The 20206-nt window shown below is 34.7% G+C and overlaps 1 long non-coding RNA gene across 1 annotated transcript in view; it reads right to left on the bottom strand.

The window, feature by feature from the left end:
* The window catches only part of LOC136794446 (uncharacterized), an 821984-nt gene that overhangs the window by 244694 nt on the left and 557084 nt on the right, over nucleotides 1-20206 (bottom strand). The window lies entirely within an intron of this gene.

The raw sequence follows: 20206 nt of genomic DNA, 5'->3' as shown, positions 1-20206 counted from the left end.
ATAGTTGTTAATTTTTTGATTTCCCATGTTTTGGAGGGTCTTTTTCTAGATATAAAGATATAAATGTTTGTGTATCTGCATATACCTTATTAAATTTGGCATGAGAGATAGAGCAAGAATACAATAAACTTAATGCAAAGGAAGGAGAAAAAAATGTCATGAAGTAAATGGAAAAAATATATACTCCAGGAGGACGTAGTATGAGACTGGAAAATATCAGCATTATTTAGTTAGAGCTGATAAAGAGAAAGGTAATATGAGGACAAAATTTTGAATAATGATTCGTTTTGGGTATTAATGGGAAGAAGATATGTCTCCTTACAAAATTCAGAAATACAAAATGGATTTAAAGTAGAGTGAGAATATAAATTCTGCTGAAAAATGGGTAATACTTCAAAAGTTTGTAAATACAATTTAAGGAGGAAATAAGAACTTGCAAACCATGTTTGTTGATTATGAGTAATGAAATCATAAACATATTAGAACACCTACAATTAGATGCACTGAAATTCAATATTTATGGGGCATAATCACCCTAATGATCATCTAGGACAACATTCTTATGAAACTTGAGATATAGTACTGGTAGATGACTGAATTGTGAGGTTTCCTCTCTTAGAAATTTCAGAAAGATATATGAGATGCTTAACAATGAGAATAGCATTCATTAGGGAGTGCCAATCTTGCGCTAAAAATTTTCATGGATGAAGAGAGCAGACTAAAACATGGGAGCTATTCGTAAATTTTTTAAAAATTTTTATTTATCTTATTTTTGGCTGCTTTGGGTCTTCATTGCTGCATGTGGGCTTTCTCTAGTTACAGTGAGCAGGGGCTACTCTTTGTTGCGGTGCACGGACTTCTTATCATGGTGGCTCCTCTTGTTGCAGAGCACAGGCTCTAGGCATGTGGGATTCAGTAGCTGTGGCACGCAGTCTCAGTAGTTGTGACTTGTGGGCTCTAGAGGGCAGGCTCAGTAATTGTGGCACACGGGCTTAGTTGCTCCATGGCATGTGGGATCTTCCTGGACCAGAGATCAAACCTGTGTCCCCTGCATTGGCAGGCGGATTCTTAAACACTGCGCCACCAGGGAAGTCCAACTATTGGTAAATTTAACATTAAAGAGTATGTTCTAAATAAAACACACATATTTTTTAATATTACTTTTCTAAATATGAGAATTTGTGATTTTAACTACACATTGGAAGATGAGGAGTCAACATTCAGTATCCTTTTCTTTAACTCAGAAGTTGATGCTTATTGTGTTACTTTTCCCAGAACCTATTACTTCCTTCTGTTTGCCCATACTCTACCTGCAGCTGGAGTAACAGTGAAAGTTGAGAAAACCTCACTCCCATATCTACTAAAAGGCAAAATAATAATAATAATAATAATAATTTAAAAAAATTCAAAGCTGAGAAATTACAATCTTTTTTTTGCACTTTAAAAAGTGTTTTTTGGGAAAAAAAAAGGTGTCCTTCTATTTCTGTTTGCTAAGCATGCAAATGAGAGATGATGTCCATTTATTGGGAAGAAAACCGGTGAAGGTGAATGAAGCTGCCCACATGGTGAAAAGGAAAGACCAGGAATGAAGAGAGATTCATAAGCAACACTAGTTTCTAGGAATCTCTTCCCTTGTTGATGCTTTGATTTCCGTTCGTTTAAGCTATGAAATACACAGCACTCAGTTTATAAATCCCCTTTTCTGGACTAAGCTTTTACAAAAAATGTTTTTCATCTCATCATGATTCTCTCCATTAATTCAAATATGACATTTTTGACTTATCATAGCAATGTGAGTCTCCCTTACAGCCACATGAAAATTATGTGTGTAGAAAAATATGAAGCCAGCAAAGAAAGGTAAATAACCATTGTGAAGAAAAAAATAGTTTCATCATTTCTCTGTTTTTTTTTTTTTTTTTTTTGTGGTATGCGGGCCTCTCACTGCTGTGGCCTCTCCCGTTGCGGAGCACAGGCTCCGGACGCGCAGGCCTAGCGGCCATGGCTCACGGGCTTAGTTGCTCCGCGGCATGTGGGATCATCTTCCCGGACCAAGGCACGAACCCGTGACCCCTGCATCGGCAGGCGGATTCTCAACCACTGCACCACCAGGGAAGCCCCTCTGTTATTTTTAATTTGCATGTGTGTGCATGTATTTTGTGAGGTTTTGCAAATAAAGGAACAGATTATAGAATAATAGAATCAAAGAATATTTAAACCAAAGGCAACATATTAGAGCATTTACTCTAAGTCCATAATTTTAACTGGATGATAAAGATAAAATATTTGAACAAGATTTTCTAGGTTACATCTGACTGAGTAACAGAGAAAAAGGGCAGAATCAAATAGCATTCAAACTGTAGTAACCTTTGAAAAGGTGAATGAATTGGCAAATTAATATTTTAAGGGGTTAAGGTACAAATGGTACCTTATGGATGTAAAAACATATTTTAAAATTATGTTCATTGGTCTCATAATATTTTTACTTGACAAGTATAAGTAAAACTAATTTCTTAGCATCACAAGTATTCAAAAGTTATCTTTCTTTCCACTTGATGTTTTCTACAAGTATGATTCAGTATTTCACTCTTTTACTATTAGATTCAAAAATAAAGTAGACTTTAATAAGCCACACTGTGAATTGCTAACTCCTGGGACAATTTTTATGTATTGATGCTTGGATTTTTGACATTTCCCCCAAGTGAAAATTTATCATTTCTTTAAAATAGTTTTTCTGAATAAAATGTATCTTGTCCTATAGCATTTTACACACAAAAATGGTGTATCCTTTAACATTTTAGTAACCTTGAACTTCTTTAGAAAATAAGAGAAATGCAAATGTTTCATATTGAAAGCTGACAATAGACATTTAAAAATTCCTGGAATACCAGGCCAAATATGTTTAACTTCCAATGATAAAAAAGTGAGGGCTTTAAATAAATTTTAAGTGAAGGAACTGATAATTCTCCTTTGCTCCCCCAAATATCTGCCATAGACTATTTTTAGCTCTGTGTTCAGAAAACATATTAAAATGAGTAATAAATCACATTACTATTTCTATGTATATATTATAAAATCTAAAGTTTCCAAAGTATAAGGCCAGCTCTTAATTTTAAGAGTTGGCCATTGACACTATTATTTCTGTTCCTTACTCATTTATTTATTGATTGCACAGCTATTATGTGTCTAACACTATGCTAAGCCCCAGAGATGGAAACCAGCAGGACAAAATGGAAGTATATTATCCATTGGAAGTGTATAAAAAATGGTAGCATTCTGGTCTAGAATGGGTCAGGCCAGGCTTCCTGTAAAAATGAAGTCTAAGCAGAATTACAGGAAAGCAATTTGAGAAGCAAGAGCGGAGGAGAGGAATTACTAGAAGATTTAGTAGGTACACAAATAATGGTCCCAGGAAACACCATGTTAGAAGATTAAGATACAGGAAATAATTTGGCTCATCTGAAAAAACTGTAAGAATACAAACTAACAGGAGCTGAGAAAAAAAGGGAAGATCGGGGGAAAAAATACCTGGTGCACAACACAGTCAAGGATCACATTCTGAAAGTTTTGTAAACAACAATAAGGACAATACAAACATAACCTTATCTAGGGTTGTGACATGATGAGGTCTATTTTCTGAGGAAGTATCCAAGATGCTTCTTAAATTATTCACAATCCATACAACAGCTCCCTCATTTCTAATAAATCATTTGTTTCTGTGGCAGTTCATTATTTCTGATTGTGTCCTGCACGTTTTGCATATTATGTTTTGTGTCTATTAGGTTTGTCTAAAACCTATGGAAAGCACTGATTTTTTTTTTTTTTTTTTTTTTTTTTTTTAATTTTAGCAAGCAATCTGGCCACAAGTTGGCAACGGGCCTTCGGTAGACTGTAGTTCTAATATCAGTTCAGTTTTCACAGCTTCCCCATGTTATTCAGATCTGTCCTGCACATGTTTTCTATAAAAATATCTGTCTTTTTCTTATTGACTTACAGGAAATTTATATATATATATATAGGATATATTTTGCAAATATCTTCTACTCTCTGAACTTGTTTTTACCTCTCATTTGATATCTTTCAATGAACACATATTCTTGACTTTAAAAGAGTCCACTTTATCAATATATTTTATGATTTGTGTTGTTTGGGCCAGGCTTAAGAAAACTTCTATGATAAAGAACATCTCCAAAAATCTAAAACTAACATCACACTTAATGGTGATAAACTGGATGCCTTTTCTCAAAATGCCTTTTTATTTGTTAATTACAGACATCAGAAGTCTTAAATTCACAATCTGAAAGTGAATCTTTGTATGTGAAACAACTGTTCCATATAACAACCTGTAAGAACATTTATATATATATCTCAGGTTTGATAAATATCTAATCAACAAACTGATTCTAAAGTTTATTGGGAAAGGCAAAAGACCTAGAGTAGCCCTCACCACAAGGAAGAAGAACATAGTTGGAGAACTCAATCTACCGAATTTCAACATTTACTATAAAGTTACAGTAATCATGACACCAAGGTATTGAAGAAAGGAATAGACACATAGGTCAATGAAACATAGTACACAGCCCAGAAATAGATTACACAAATACAGTCAAAAATATTTTGTCAAAGAAACAAAGGTAATTTAATGGAGAAAGAGTTTTCAATAAATGGTGCTGGAAAAATTGGATGCTCACATGCAAAAAGAAATGAATCTACATATAGAACTTACAATTTTGAAAAAAATTAACTCTAAATGGTTCATAGACCTAAATGTAAATACAAAACTATGAAACATATAGATGAAAACATAGGGCAGATGATTTGTGTCCTTGCAATTAATGATTTTTCAGTTACATCAGAAATATGATCCATGAAAGAAAAACTTGATTTAAGTTGGACTTAATTAAAATTAAAGGGTCTGCTCTGTGAAAGAAGAATGAAAAGACTAGATGCAGACTGGCAAAAAAAGAGTATTTGCCAAACACATATTTGACAAAGGACTTGCCTCCAAAATATACAAGAATGCTTAAAATTCAACATCAGGCAAATAAACAACCCAATTAAAAAATAGGCAAAGGATCTGAACAAACACCTCAACTAAGAATATATACACATGGCACCTAAGCATATAAAAAGATGCACAATATCCTTTATCATTAGCAAAGCAGGTAGGACCTCTAGGTCACAGGAAGGATACTGGATTGTATTCCAAGCGTTATTTCATTCCTAGTGATTGGAGATTATCGAGCATAGAAATAATGTAATGAGGTTTATGTTTTAGATGATCGTTCTAGTTTCTGAAAGACTAGATTTATCGAGGTCAAGAGGGAAAGCAGAGAGGCTCTTTAGGAGGCTTGGGAAATATTTGAGGGAGAGATGATGATGCTTAGATAAGAGTAATAACAGTCAACATGACTACATGTGCATATTTAGAATATATATAAACATATATTTTTCTAAGATGGATGTTGCTGGTGAGAATAAACGAGGCAAAATAGAAAGGAGGATGACTCCAGATGGCAAGTGGTGGTGATATTTCCTGAAGTAGAGACCATATGGGAGGCGGAAGAGTCAGGGATGCATAGCTGCTTTAGCTAAATTTGAGATGCCTACCAAACATCCAAGGGGATGTCAAACACACAGTGAAATAAGCAAGTCTGGCATTTGGAGGAGGGTTTGAGGCTGAACACAGATGGAATTTTAAGCCACAGGACTGGAATATATATAAATGTTTATATCAATAGCTATCAGTAGACTTCCTAGGTTGCTATCAAAATAATGTGCTCTCTTTGAATACTTAATTTTACTAAATTTCAAAGATGAATGGTCAAGAGTAAACTCTTGAGATAGGTTTTCAAGGTTTCACTTTGTTTTTGCGTTTATTAAGTTGGCAATCTTTTTTCCTCTCTGAACATGAAAAGCTGAACTGTTACATCACAGCATTGCTCATTTGTGTAATCTGCCACCTCTGTATTCAGAACGACTAAGTCAAGCTTTTCACTTCTAATTCTTTTTAAATCACTCGTTAAACCATAATTTTGGGAATGCATTTTTGTCAATATTTGAATTACTGCACACTTTGAAGAATTATGTTTGTTTATTGGATGGTTGATATATCACTTAAAGCCAGATAAAGAAAACTGAAACAACCCTGACTACCTTGATTAGCAGGTGATTTAATACTGGTAATTTGGTGCACACCAATGTATTTCAAGCGCTTGGAGACTGCTGTTCAGGATGAGTTCAAGAATACACTGCAGAAGTTGCGAGTCAAGGATTAGGAAGCTGTTTCTGTTAGACCTATTACAAATTCTTGACAAGAAGATAATTAAAAGTGGGAGAACTGCTTGCTGGATTGGGCCTCACTTGGCACAACAAACCCTCCATCACTCAAGAAGCTCACAAGGGGACATGAAAATGCAAGGACTCTAAGAATTTTGCTAGCAGCACCAGGAGCAGGAGCAGGAGCAGGAAGAAGGCCTCATTTCACTTTCTGTGTCTAGATCTTCCACAGGTGCATCAATTTGGGAAGCCTAATCACATCCAAAACACTAGCTGTGAGCCTGAGAAAAAATTATTTTTCCAATATTTCCCCATTATATATATATTTTTCTTTGCTTTGTTGCTTTGTATTCCCTGTTCAGATTTTACTGACAAGGAGATACACTGAAAGAGAAGACAGATGCTGAGTAAGCCATTCCACAGTATCTACTATATTTTTATTTTTATTTTTACTGTTTGCTTATAGGTGTTATCATAAATAGGGCTTATATAGAAGTATACTAATATGACTAAACACTCCAGTCACATTTTGACTTGAAAGTAAGCAGTCATGTGTTACCCTTGGCCACCAATTTGAGTGTGTGTGTATGTGTGTTATAACAACACAGTATTGAAAATTACCATAGTATTGAAAATTCTGGAACCTATTTCCAAAAATAATATGGGTCTTTTACTTATAAATATATATACCTATAAATACATGCAATTTACCTATGAATATATTATATACACACATATATATAATTGTTTAAATTTTTCTCAGCACATAGTTCAGAATATGATAGTAGATGCTCAATAAATATTTGTGGGATACTTTCAAAGCCATATAGATTTTTATAATACATTGACCCATCATTTCATTTGTTGTAAGTCTATTTTATCATTTATAAATCTTTAGATCTAAACAATGAATACTACTGATTTGTGAAAGCTATGTTAAGAAATATGCTTAATCAAATAAATGACCCTTTTAGAAATTTCATCCCACATAAATATTCCAATGAACCTGTATGTGTCATTATTTCATTTCTTTATTTTAAAATGCTTTCCATTAACAGTTTTGCATATGAAAACCTAATAATATGCTATAAAATTGATGATTGTGAATTTTACTTATAGGAAGAATCCCCCCCCCCCTTGTCTTTTCCTTGAATGGTTGCCAAGAAAAATCTAGTTCAAGAGACTGTCAAGAGGAAGTACTTGAAATTTCTTCTCTATCCTAGATTTGTGCAGATTGTTATTTATATCTGGTGGTAAAGTGGATAATTAGGCTAATTCTTACCTCAATGCTCGGATATTTAAATCTCCTGAAATGAGTAGTTGTTATGATGATTGATAGCATGATTATACAAGATCTTAAGTAGCCACGATTACATTGTGAATTCTCATGGTTAAATTTTTTCAAGTGTTTTAAACTGCTGATAGCCTCCAAAATTAGTGAACACTAACCCAAAAAATGTTATTAGAATAAATTTATAAGATTGAAAGTCTCTCCAGATTTTTTTTTCTGAAATGTATCCCAGTATGGTGAATTACTTGATTAAACTTAACTACTGAAGAACTTCTAGAAATGTTTCTCTATTATTTTATAATATTTCAAAATACAAAAAATTAAGTTATAATATCTTTAAACATCTCTGATGTGTATTAAATACAACATAAAACATTCAATGGCTAATAGACTACATTTTAAAGAGTGTTTCAAAGAACTGTACTGCTATTATTTTCAAAATTGCAATTTTTTTAAAGTTATTTAGTAATTTTATCCTGGTCATAAACAAAACAAAATGATTCACCTTGTTATTTTGCTATAATTAAGATGCATTCACATGTAAAAAATCTAAAAATTTTGACTTAACAAAGAAAAATGTATGTGCATGTGTGTATGTGTGTATATAGAGAGCTTTATTTTAGTATAATTACTGTATGTATATATATAACCATATATATCCACATATATATGTATACATACACATATGTCTCTTAGTAGTTTTCCAGAACTGTTAATGTCTGTTGCAGAAATTCAGGAAACCATTTTGTCTTAGCTGAAATAAATGGTTTACTGGACTATAGACCAACTTTAAGACATCCTGGCACCATTGAACATGCAAAACCTGACAATAGTGACTCAGCTTTTCCTACAAAAATGAGTTAAATGTGACTGTGGTTAGATTCTGTGGTTTGTATTAGATCCTTCATCTTTTTAAAGTTTCCTTGAATTTTCACCTTTGTGTTTTCCTAACAATCCAAACACCGTTTCCTTCTTTCCTCTGTTTCATTATATTTTTACTTTCACAATTGTAAGTACTTGAGGCAGTTCTTTTTTCCTTATTTAAGATCTTTTAGAATCAAAATAGGCAAAACCAACTATGTTTCTAATATTTTTATATCTATTCAGACTGAAAGTTTTAATTTTGTGTATCTATTGATTTAATTTTTATTAGATATTTATTGAGGTGATTTCCTGACTCAGAATGAAGAAGAGAATTACTGAAAACATTAAATATATATATAGTATTAGCTCTGTTTTTGTTGTTTTCCACTTAACAGCTATATTAATGTTTTTCAGTGATTTCTGAAGAATTTCTTTGCAATGCTATGCATGTAATTATTCTTTTCTCCTACTAATTTAATTTTATCATGTCATATGCTGGTTTTGAGAATCAGGAATAAGGTGGCATTCAAGTGCTGTATGGAAAGATAAGCACTATTTAGATATGTAGAGGTGAAATAGGGAGAGAATTTCAAGTGGTGGGAAAGCAAAAGCTAAAACATGGAGGAATAGTTAGATCGTAGGACACAGAAAAGTGCTAATTAATTATTTGGATGTTGTTGAATAGATATGGTTAGATTAAAGATATCTTCAATGGGATTTTAAATATGTTTATTTAGCCTGTATCCAATTATGAACCCATCAAGATTTTTTTGAACATGAGAAGAATAATCAGATTAATGCTTTAAAATTATCAATATAAATATGGGCTAAAACATACCATACTAGGGGGAGAATCAAAGCAGACAGATGGGTTAGAGAAGTAATGAAATGTTCTTGAGTTAAGGAGGCCTGGAATGAGGATAGTAGAGAGACTAAGATGAGAAGGTGAAAAGTGATTCTGAAGTGTCAGGTCTAGATTGTTTTAAGAAAACAAAAATTTTTAAAACCATTTTCTAGAATTCTATGCTTCTAAGATTAATTATGAACACATTAATTTTCAAATTCATCATGACCTAGAAATATAGATACAATATAGAACTAGAGCTAAGAAGACAAAATGAGACCAAAAAAATCATGATTTAAAAACAAAAAAAAATTTATTTTTCAGTTGACAACCTTTAATGACTGTCTTTTGTGCTATAGTGTAGGCACTACACCAGCAATGAACTAGAGGCAGCCCCTTTCCTTGCAGTGCCCAAAGTGGTGTGGATTGTTCTCGGCGAAACCAAAGTAATTTCATGGGAAACATAATGAATTTGGTGTTTTTACCCTAGGATGCCTGATCTCAAAGGGATTCTTATATGAACTTGATTCTATCCATGGGCTCCAGAACCAATAGGTAACATTTATGCAAATAATCAGATATACATCATTCTACTGAGGAGATCGATGACTTTTGTCAGCTAATGATATTATTATGCTATGCTTCCCCACAAAAATTTCAAGTTAAATTAATGAAAGTTTTGAAGGCAGAACTTGTGAGTGTCAACATATGCTGTGAAAATAAAAAAAGACCTGAGAAAGTACTATCAGAATGGTAAACAACCTCAGAGAATTCATTAATCCTGAATTCAGTAGGAGGAAATTTTCAAGAAGGAAGGGATTAATACTGGCAAGTGCTGCAGAGAGGTCCAGGAAGTTGAGGATGGTGCAACTGCAATTAGCAAAAACAATTATCTTCTTTAGGGGTATAAAGAGCAATTGTAGATTAGAGTAAAAAATCAAACTAAGAAATATATTGAAGAGGTTCTTACTGGTTTAGTTTTGACCTTCATTTTCCGTCACTACCAAGTTATACATTATGTGTTTTCTTTTAAATTCTATCTTGAGGTTATTTCCTTTCAATTTTGTTGGTGTCATATCAAAATGAATGTCATATAAGCAATAAGTCCACTGATTTATAATAGATATTTGAGGTTTTATTATTATATTTCCCTTTATTGGAAGACTAGACCTTACTTTTTTTTTTGCAAATAACCTGGCTCTCTGGGTAAATTTAATAGTGGTTAAAGGCTTGAGCCCTGCAGTCTGGACAACTTGGTTTCAAAACTCAAATTTGTTATGATCTGGTTATATGACCTTACAGATAGTATTTAATTACCCTAAACCATTTTTAACATGTCAAAAGAGGGTAAAAATATATCTATTACATTTGTTTTCCAGTAGGATTAAATTAATAATGCTTGCATTGTTCAATATATAATTGCTATATTTTTACCAGTTTAATAGTTAGTAATTATTTCCAATTTATTGTAAAATTAATTAGACACTTTTCTAGAATATGTCTATATATTCTACCACTCCCAAGATTTACTTGAGAATTCACCTTAAGATGTTTTGTTTGGACTGGAGTTTGTTTGGATTTTTTTGTTTTTTATAATTTTTAAATTTTCGTTTGTTTTTTTGTGGGTGTGTGAATCTAGATTTACAAAGACATCCTCCTCCTTCTTCATTAAGACATCATAATAGCCTGTTTAGTCTTTTATTTACTACCAAATTGCACTAAATATAGGTCTTCCATATTTCTTCCATGTTATGGGAGAATTATGAATTACTGTGGTTGTTTTATTTAAGATGTGTATTTTGATAGATTGGGAAACATTTTCAAAGCCTACTACAATATCTGAGTGTCTTAGGAGGATGGAGGCGCATCATGCAGGAGGTGTAGCTCTGCGCGCTTGGCGACCGGGTATTGTTTGGATCCCTCTATGGGTGTTGATGTCACATAGGATAATGGCAGAATTTGTAATTGAGAAGAAGACAGTGGCAAGTGTGAAGAATTCACTGAAAGTAAGGGGCTGCAAGTGGGTAGAGAATATGGATGAGAAGGGTTGTAGAGATGTGTGGCCAATGGCTTAAGTCTCTAAGAAGAAGGTTATTCCAGGATCACAAAAGGGCAGAAGAATAGTGATCTAAAAGTCACAGCGTGAGCAAAAACTTGAGGTATGTGTATGCTGATGCTACATAAATACCTGCATCTGTTTCTTCTTTTCACTCTGGCTCCAAACCACCTCCACAAACACATCCAATTTCAATCTGTAATTTTCATTATTAACGTTTTAACAGCTTCTCATTTGTTTTAGAATAAAGTACAATCACTCCCTGTTTTAACTCTTTAAATATACTAAACTAACCCTCATCAGAAGGCATTTCCATAGGTTTCCTATACTTACTACACTTTTCCACACCTTCTCTCCAATGCAACTTTCACATCTCACCTTAAACATTTATTTTTCTCAGGAGGCATTCCTTGATTTCTTAACAAGATGAGGTCCTCATGCTGTATGTCCCAAAGATGCCTGTACTTCCCTCTTCCTGATGCTCATCGCACTTTATGAATATTACTAGCTTAATATTTTTGTTCTCTAAAGAACTCGAAGCTCTCTGAGAGCAGAGATCATGTGAGTCTGGCTCGATATGTATTCTCACCACTTAGCACCAGGACTGGTGCAGAGAAAATGTGCAATAAATATTTACGAAAGAAGAAATGAATTACTGATGCTGATTTAAGGCTTCCTGGAAGATTAATGTGCTTACTGGAAGATTTCTGCTGAACAGAGGAAAAGTTAAAGTATGAAAATAGGAAGAGAGGGTAACATTAAAGGGTAACAGGGAAGGGGGAAAATAAAGGATTGAGTACTAAGAGACCCCAAAACTGGTGACTCAGGTTACCAAAAGGAAAAGAGAGTCAAATGCCCACTCTGACAGGGTTCATAAAGTGATATATAAATCTCTTCGTGAATAAACAACTACAACAACAAAACAGGGAGGCTCAATCTAAAACCATACAAAACCAGTTGTTTGCAAGTCCTCATATTACAAACACCTCTACTCCTTGCCTTTGATTTAACAGTGACTGACAAGCCTCTGTAATCAAAAGATGGACTTAATTTTATATTTGCTGTTTCTCATTTGAACACACACTTTTTTTCACATTGTCTTCTCTGACATAAGTACCAATCACTAAGAGATACCCACTTGTCATGTTGCTTATGGTAATGCTGGTTTGGGCCCTGGGCATCACAAGAGCACCCAAATTACCTCAAGAACAATACAGATTCTTGGTACTGACAGCACAGTTTCTTCTCTTCCTTTGCTAAGTCCTCCTTTAGCTTTCCTCACAACACAGCACATTTATCTAAAACATCATATACTTTGTAAACTTCATAATGGTTTCCCCTCCTGTGCTGATTCTTTGTTCTGGGACAGATTGAAGGCATTCATGTGCTGAGTTGTGCTAACAGCATATTCAAAAAAAGGAAGATTTCATTAGCATAGAAACTGAAATTCATCAGTTTCTAAGTAAATTTCACAAATTTGAAAGGCAAAAACTACATGAAGGTAAAGGAGTGGAGATAGAATAAAAGAACAAAGAGATCAAAATAAAAGCAAGCAGGCAGATGAACTAAACTTATGATCACTTATTGATCACATTGTGATTAAAGTAGAAAAAATAAAATAGACTTTTTTCAGGTCTAGCCATGGGCATTTGGAATATTTTTTCTTTAAAGTCAGTACAAAAGTTAAAAGGGAAGACTGGTGACTCTCACTTCTCCTGAATGCTTTATTCTGTGCTCCTGATATGTGAGAACCATGATAGGCTCTTGGGGCAAGGAGAAGATACTATTCTGTTTCAATTTGGGGCATTTATTCCCAGAGAATTAGTGTTGAAAGTAGGTGCTGAAATATTACCATTCTTCCACATCTAGAGAATCATTTCAAATTACTACTGTGTGGGCACAATCCGATGCAGAACCTACACAATATAGCAAATGTATATGAAATTATTTTATTTTTTTTGAATTTTATTTTACTTTTTATTTATATAACTGGTCCTTGTTAGTTATCTGTTTTATACATATTAGTGTATATATGTTAATCCCAATCTCCCAATTCATCCTGCCACAAACCATCCCCCGAAATTACTAATTAAGGTTAAGATTGACATTGCCTGAAGGAAAATAATCAAATAAATAAAAAGCCTCTAAATTATTTGCTATTAAGATTTTTAGATGTCATAGGATTTGTTGCTGCTGTACAGAACTTCGTAAATATCTGGTCTAAGCCTTATTAGAGGACAAGTTACAAGTCACATCCTTGGCAGTTTAAGCATGGAAAGGCTCTGATATTTGAACTTCCAGGCTCCTGCTCTTAGGAGAATAGCAGAAGCCAGTTAGCCTTGGAGGATGCCTATGTTTAGGGACAAGGAAGTGCATTTAAAAGTCCAGAAAATACTAGAAAAGAAATTATAAAAAGGTAAATACATCATTAAGGCATTCAAAGTGGAGGTGGGAATGTTTGAAAACATAATATTCAGCTCTATCAAATGCTGCAAAGATAAAAAAGAGGGCTAAACCTTTCTGTGGGTAATTTTTGCCACATTTTTGCTTCTCTTATGGCATGGACTTGTGCATATTTTACCAGCTTTTAAATCTAGATTTTTCTTGCTTTAGTGTCAAATTTGCCTTCTCATTTCCAGCCTCCCGTATATGTCCAGCTGGCAGAGTAATGTTTCTGAGTCAGTTCGTCACATTTCACCTTCCCCAGGTTCTCAGTGCGTTCATGGAGTATTTCTCAAAGTGTGTACCCAAGGGCCCTGGGGTGAGAGTCCCCCATTGCGTGGTCCTTGCTAAAAATTCAACTATCAGCCCTCCACTTTACCTAGTATATTAGATTAGGGGGAATAGCCTCATGTCTTTTTTTTTTTAATGATAACTCTCTAAAACCTTTCCTGATCTGTTCCCCCATTATAATTTGTATCACATTTCCTCTGTTCCTTGGGTCCATTATAATAATGCTGGGAAGATGGGAGGTCCAGGGAATTCCCACTCCTGTACTCTTACAGCCAATTCTAATCAATGTTACGCACCTAAAAGGTGGAGATGCTGGGGGCAGCACATGAAACCCCTGGCAAAGCTGACGCTCAGCAGCCTAAAAACTCTTTCATTTGTTAAGGCAACTACAAACTGAAAATAGGAGGCTTCATTCTGACTGTTGAAAATAAAGGAAGAGACATCCGACTCCCTTTTCTTAAGGTATTTTCTTTAGAAAACTTGTCATCATAAATTCTTTGTCTCTTTGAAGCATACGGAAATCTTTTTAGAAGCTAAATTAACCCCTTGACAAATTTGCAACCCAGAAAGTGTCTTTCTCAAGGACCGTGTCTTTGTACTGGAACCATCAAAGAAGCGAGATCCTACCCGCCACTGTCTACGGGAGGACAGGAGCCTGACGTCAACAGGCACCTCCTTCCAAGTTGCACAACTACCTCTTACTATAACGATATGTGGAGATTATTTTTCCTTTGGATGAATTCAGTTAGCAAACGGAAAAGGGCATCCAAGTTACCAGGTGCATTGTGAGGAACTGTGTTTGACCAATGGTGCTGTCAAATTCTTCTACTTGAGAACAACTTACTAGTTATCTTTTTTTTTTTTAACATCTTTATTGGAGTATACTTTCTTTACAATAGTGTTAGTTTCTGCATTATAACAAAGTGAATCAGCTATATGTATACATATATCCCCATATCCCCTCCCTCTTGCGTCTCCCTCCCACCCTCCATATCCCACCCCTCTAGGTGGTCACAAAGCACTGAGCTGATCTCCCTGTGCTATGCAGCTGCTTCCCACTAGCTATTTATTTTACATTTGGTAGTGTATATATGTCGATGCTACTCCCACTTCACCCCAGCTTCCCCTTCCCCTTCTCCATGTCCTCAAGTCCATTCTCTACTTCTGAGTCTTTATTCCTGTCCTGTTCCTAGGTTCTTCTTTTTTTTTTTTTAGATTCCATATATATGTCTTAGCATACGGTATTTGTTTTTCTCTTTCTGACTTACCTCACTCTGTATGACAGACTCTAGGTCCGTCCATCTCACTACAAATAACTCAAGTTTCATTTCTTTTCTGGCTGAGTAATATTCCATTGTATATACATGCCACATCTTCTTTATCCATTCTTAAGAACACATATGTCATGGGTCCTATCTGCTGGCTTGGGGTGAGATTTCTTTGTTTTGGCAGAGTCTCTTAGTGCATTGCTTCTGATGTGCAGCACATTCGTTTAATGCTTATTCAATAACAAAGTTGTTTCCTTTCTCTTTTACCTCTGTGGAGGTGTTTTCTAGGTTGTTTTGAGATATTGTTTTTAACGACATTTCCTCAACACATGATTAAAGAGAAATTCTTAGTGCTTATGTTAGTAAATTTAGCAACAACAAAAAACCAGTAGAGAAAACCAAAAAGTAGGAAAGGAAAACAATAGAAATAAAGGCTTAAATGAATGAAATAGAAAATGAGTAAATGAATTTGAAAGATAAAAATATCCAAAAGTTCATTCTTTGGTATGAAGAATAGATAAATGTCTTTTAAAATTGATTAACAAAAAAGAAAAAAAAAGAAACAGAGACTAAAATAAAAATGTAACATATTCAAACATATGGAAGACTATAAAATAATTTTAGAATATATGTATATATATATTTTTGGCCACATGTGGCTTGCAGGATCTTATTTTCCCCTACTAGGGATGAAACCCAAGCCTCAGAAATAAAAGTACTGAGTCCCAACCACTGGACTGCCAGGGAATTCTCAGAAATATACTTTTATTATATGAAAATACATTTGAAATCTTAAGGATATTGACAATTTCTTTGTGTATTTTACACTTGCATTATATATTCCAAAAACAGATATTCAAGGAGTAGCTTTTTCCTTCACAAATCAAGTAACTTTCTTATATTAAGATATAGACATTAATTTAATGAACATCCACTCTCACTGTTGCATTTATACTTCCAACATTTCTAGGGCAGTCATCTAAAATGATACTTGCCTGGGAAGCTCAAGGCAAAATGCTTTACCTTCAGGCTCATTCAACATCACCCTATAGGCCTAATGCAAATTAGAATTCTGACTCTAGTTGAGTTTGGAACTTGATTAGCCTGAGGGAATAAGACAAAAGGGGAAGAAAGAAGGAAATACTTATTAAATATCAACTATGTAAAAACTGAAAAGCAGAGAATTCAAGAACAAAAAGAAAAAAGAAAAAAAATGGGGGGTGGGGAAGGATGTGTAGATATAGATTCATTAAACAAATATTTATTGAGTACCTATTCTATATCTCATACTATTGCAAAGTAAATATGCAAACTAACAACTATGCAAGTTTCAACAGAGAAAGGGAAACTCTTGATGTGAATTGTGCTGGCCATATATGAGCTTCATGGCATATTTGCTCTACATGTCTTCAAAGCTGGTGATGGCTAGACCTTTGCCTAATGATTAACTCTTTGTCTACATCTTTCATAAACTGTCTCAGATTCCCTAGGTCAAAACATCTACATAAACACTGGAATGTCATAGACCTGCATTTGTATTTCTCTTACTGCTATCTTTTCCCATTGTGTTTTGAAATTATTTGGATGAATATTAAATACTCTTTATTCATTTAATTTTTCAGTCCCTGAGAGTTGAGAACATCTTATTCATTTTGTGAGTTTAATACTTACTGAGTAAATATACTATCATAAAATATTTGTCATTTTTAGCTGATTGAGGTTTTACTTTTTAACCTGGAAACTCTGTGTGTTGTCTCCATAGTATTCTATTTTTGGAAGGCTTCGTTTAGGGCAAGGATACTAAAAATTACAAATTCTGAAATGGACAGATAGACTAAGACTTTTATCATTGTAACTGGACACTTCAGCCACTGGGACATCTATATTTTTTTCCTTCTAGCTCAGTTTCTAAAATCAAAATTTGCCTAAGGAAGCTACTTTCACAAATCAAAGTCCAAGTGTTATAAATTTCCAACCAGCACAAAAATGTGCAAGGGAAAAAGTGCACAATGGACAACGTTGTACATTAGCATGCAATGTTATAAAGAGGAGGCACCAAGTAGAAAACCCCAGCATTGCACTGATGTAGATCAGTCTCTTATTTTCTTTACAGTACATCTCAAAAAAATCTTCCAATTGCTCTGATGTTCTCCCTTGAAGGCAAGTAATTCTTCAGGGTAAAGCTCATATCATTAGATAAGGGCTTTGATGTGAGCTCTTTTATTTCCTGCCACTTTGTCAACTTTTTCAGTACCAGAGTCTGTAAAATTGCACATTAGAAATGGCTAAAATTTGGCTCCAGAGAGATGCAACAAAATGAGACTATTAAGCTTATTGCCTTCAGGGCAGATTCTGCTTTAGAGATTAACATGCTGTATATCACAGTAATGATGGGATTCAGGGTGTGGGCACTGGACAGAGAAATTCTATCCTGGAGTGATATTTCTGGGTTTCTAGTTCCAGGTAAAGTTCACAGCATACTCTGTAGACTAATTTCTATCACTTCAATAAGAATCCACCAGCTGTGGTTCAGTACAGGACACGAAATGTTATTTATTATGATGACCACATTTTGTCATCACACTGCAGACTATGGCAAATTATGACCAAGATGGGCATTGGCTATATTCACCTTTATAGACTTGTAGATTCTTTAACAGCTATAATATGTTTAATTGCATTCTTCCTCTTAAGAAAAATGAAAGCAAATACAAAGTACCAATGTTCTTAAGTAAGTCTCATGTATCAATAGATATGCCCTGTTTGTATAACCCTTAGAGTATAAATTTCACATTATTGCAACAAATAAACTGTTAACTCTTGGAAAATCACAGTGATACATTTTGTTCAGAAATTGTGTGCTTGCTATTTGAAGTTGTTACTAAAAATTAGGGAGATGCATGTCTGTTATTAGCACTGCCTCAATGGGATAATAAAATTATGATTGAAGTTGTCATGGCTAATTTATCCTATGCTAGATGTTAGAAGACGGTATAGAACACATTGCAAGCTTGGAGGGGGAAAAGCAAAGATTATAGGGGAAAACCTCTGTTTACTTTCACAAATGAAGAGGGAAGATGATTTTCTGGCTTGTTTAGATACATGATAAAGAAATGCCAAGTGCTGTATCAAACACAATGATACATGTAATAATGTAATAATATTTTTTAAGAAAATGGGGATAAACTCAGGCCAATCTTGAAGACTTTTGATGTCAGGAAATTTCTTCCCAGATTCCCTGGAGTCTGCTTACCTCTTTTCTACTTGTTTCACACTATTTTCTACTTTCTTCTCTCTGCTACAGCCACACAAGACTTTTATCTGTCAGATCATGCCCCAGGACATCTGCGTTTATTTTTCTATTTATTCCTGAACTCTCTGCTACCTATATATTTGCAAGACCGGCCCCTTTTCTTCATTTGTGTCCCATCGAGAAATCTTTATTTCATCTAGAAACTCCACAATAAACAGTACGTCCTCTCCCACCCCAGGTGCATGCCATCTGATACCATTGCAATGGACAAGGCAGACCGAGCCCCTTATTTCATGTAGCTTTTATCATATTGAAGTAGAGACAGTAGTGATCAAATGAATAAGAAAAATAATTTCAGACTTTTGTGCAAACTTTAAGAAGAATAAAGCAAGATAATACATTAGAGTTCAACAGTGACGGGAGGAGAGGGGGATCATATAATACATACTATAATTTACAAAGGAACATTTTAAAGATTAATATGCAAGTAGAATAATCCCTACATCACTCTAGAGTTTGGTGTATGACTTTTGAATAGAAGAATGATCAGACAGCCATCAGGCCATTTTGCTGTGTGCCCCACACCCTCAAATGTAAGTATCTGAATACCTCTTTTTTTTTTTTCGGTATGCGGGCCTCTCACTGTTGTGGCCTCTCTCGTTGCGGAGCACAGGCTCCGGACGCGCAGGCCCAGCTGCCACTGCCCACGGGTCCAGCCGCTCCGCGGCACGTGGGATCTTCCCAGACCGGGGCACGAACCCGCGTCCCCTGCATCGGCAGGCAGACTCTCAACCACTGCGCCACCAGGGAAGCCCATGAGTACCTTTTTTAAGTGTTGCTTAATGTCTCCCTTGAGGAAGGAATGCCTCTGGTTCTCAATATTTGGGGAATAAGAAAGGTAAAGGGACAGAGGTGAACCCAGCAAGGTGTATGTCAATTTCCAGTCATCCCTTTTTATAGCACTAAGCTTCACACACACAACAAAGCACGTGGCTTCACCAAATGAAGAGTCAGTCTAGCTCTTTCTTCTGCAGAAAATACAAGTTCACTACTCCCTGCCTGAAATATAGAGGTTATAGAGGGACCAGCTTTTGCAGCCACTCTGCAGAATTACTTTGACTAAATTTCTCAAATTTCAGCCTCATTACCAGTTTCAAAATACCTCTGGCCCCATTGCTTTAAGTTCTGTTTGTGCCTTTCAGGAATCTGTTAGGGCTAACATAATTCTTTCTCAAGAACAAGGATCTCTTTAGCCTACTGGGTTGTAGGTACCTAAACCCTGCTGTCAATCACTCCCCTTCTAGCTGATATCCATCTTCCCTAAACTCTATTGACATTCATTGCCTGACCATGTCTCTTTTCTCATTCTCTTTGTTCTTCTAGGTTTAACAGTATCCTCTTTTATTTCTTAAAAAAATGAACGCTCCTTTACTTTTGTTTTAATGGTGTGTGGAGGATAAGTCATAAACACATGTAGTTAATTTGCTCTGTTTCATAAACTTTGTTTTTTTAATAAACAATTAAAAGCAGGATCATAATAAATTTCAAGAAAATAATGTCTTCAGATGGAGACTTTAATTTATTATTTCCTTTGGCATCGTGATTTTCACTTAAAAGTGAA

Source organism: Kogia breviceps, chromosome 6 (genome assembly GCF_026419965.1).
Source record: "Kogia breviceps isolate mKogBre1 chromosome 6, mKogBre1 haplotype 1, whole genome shotgun sequence".
NCBI classification, from domain to species: Eukaryota; Metazoa; Chordata; class Mammalia; order Artiodactyla; family Physeteridae; genus Kogia; species Kogia breviceps.
This window is presented reverse-complemented; position numbering and strand designations above follow the sequence as displayed.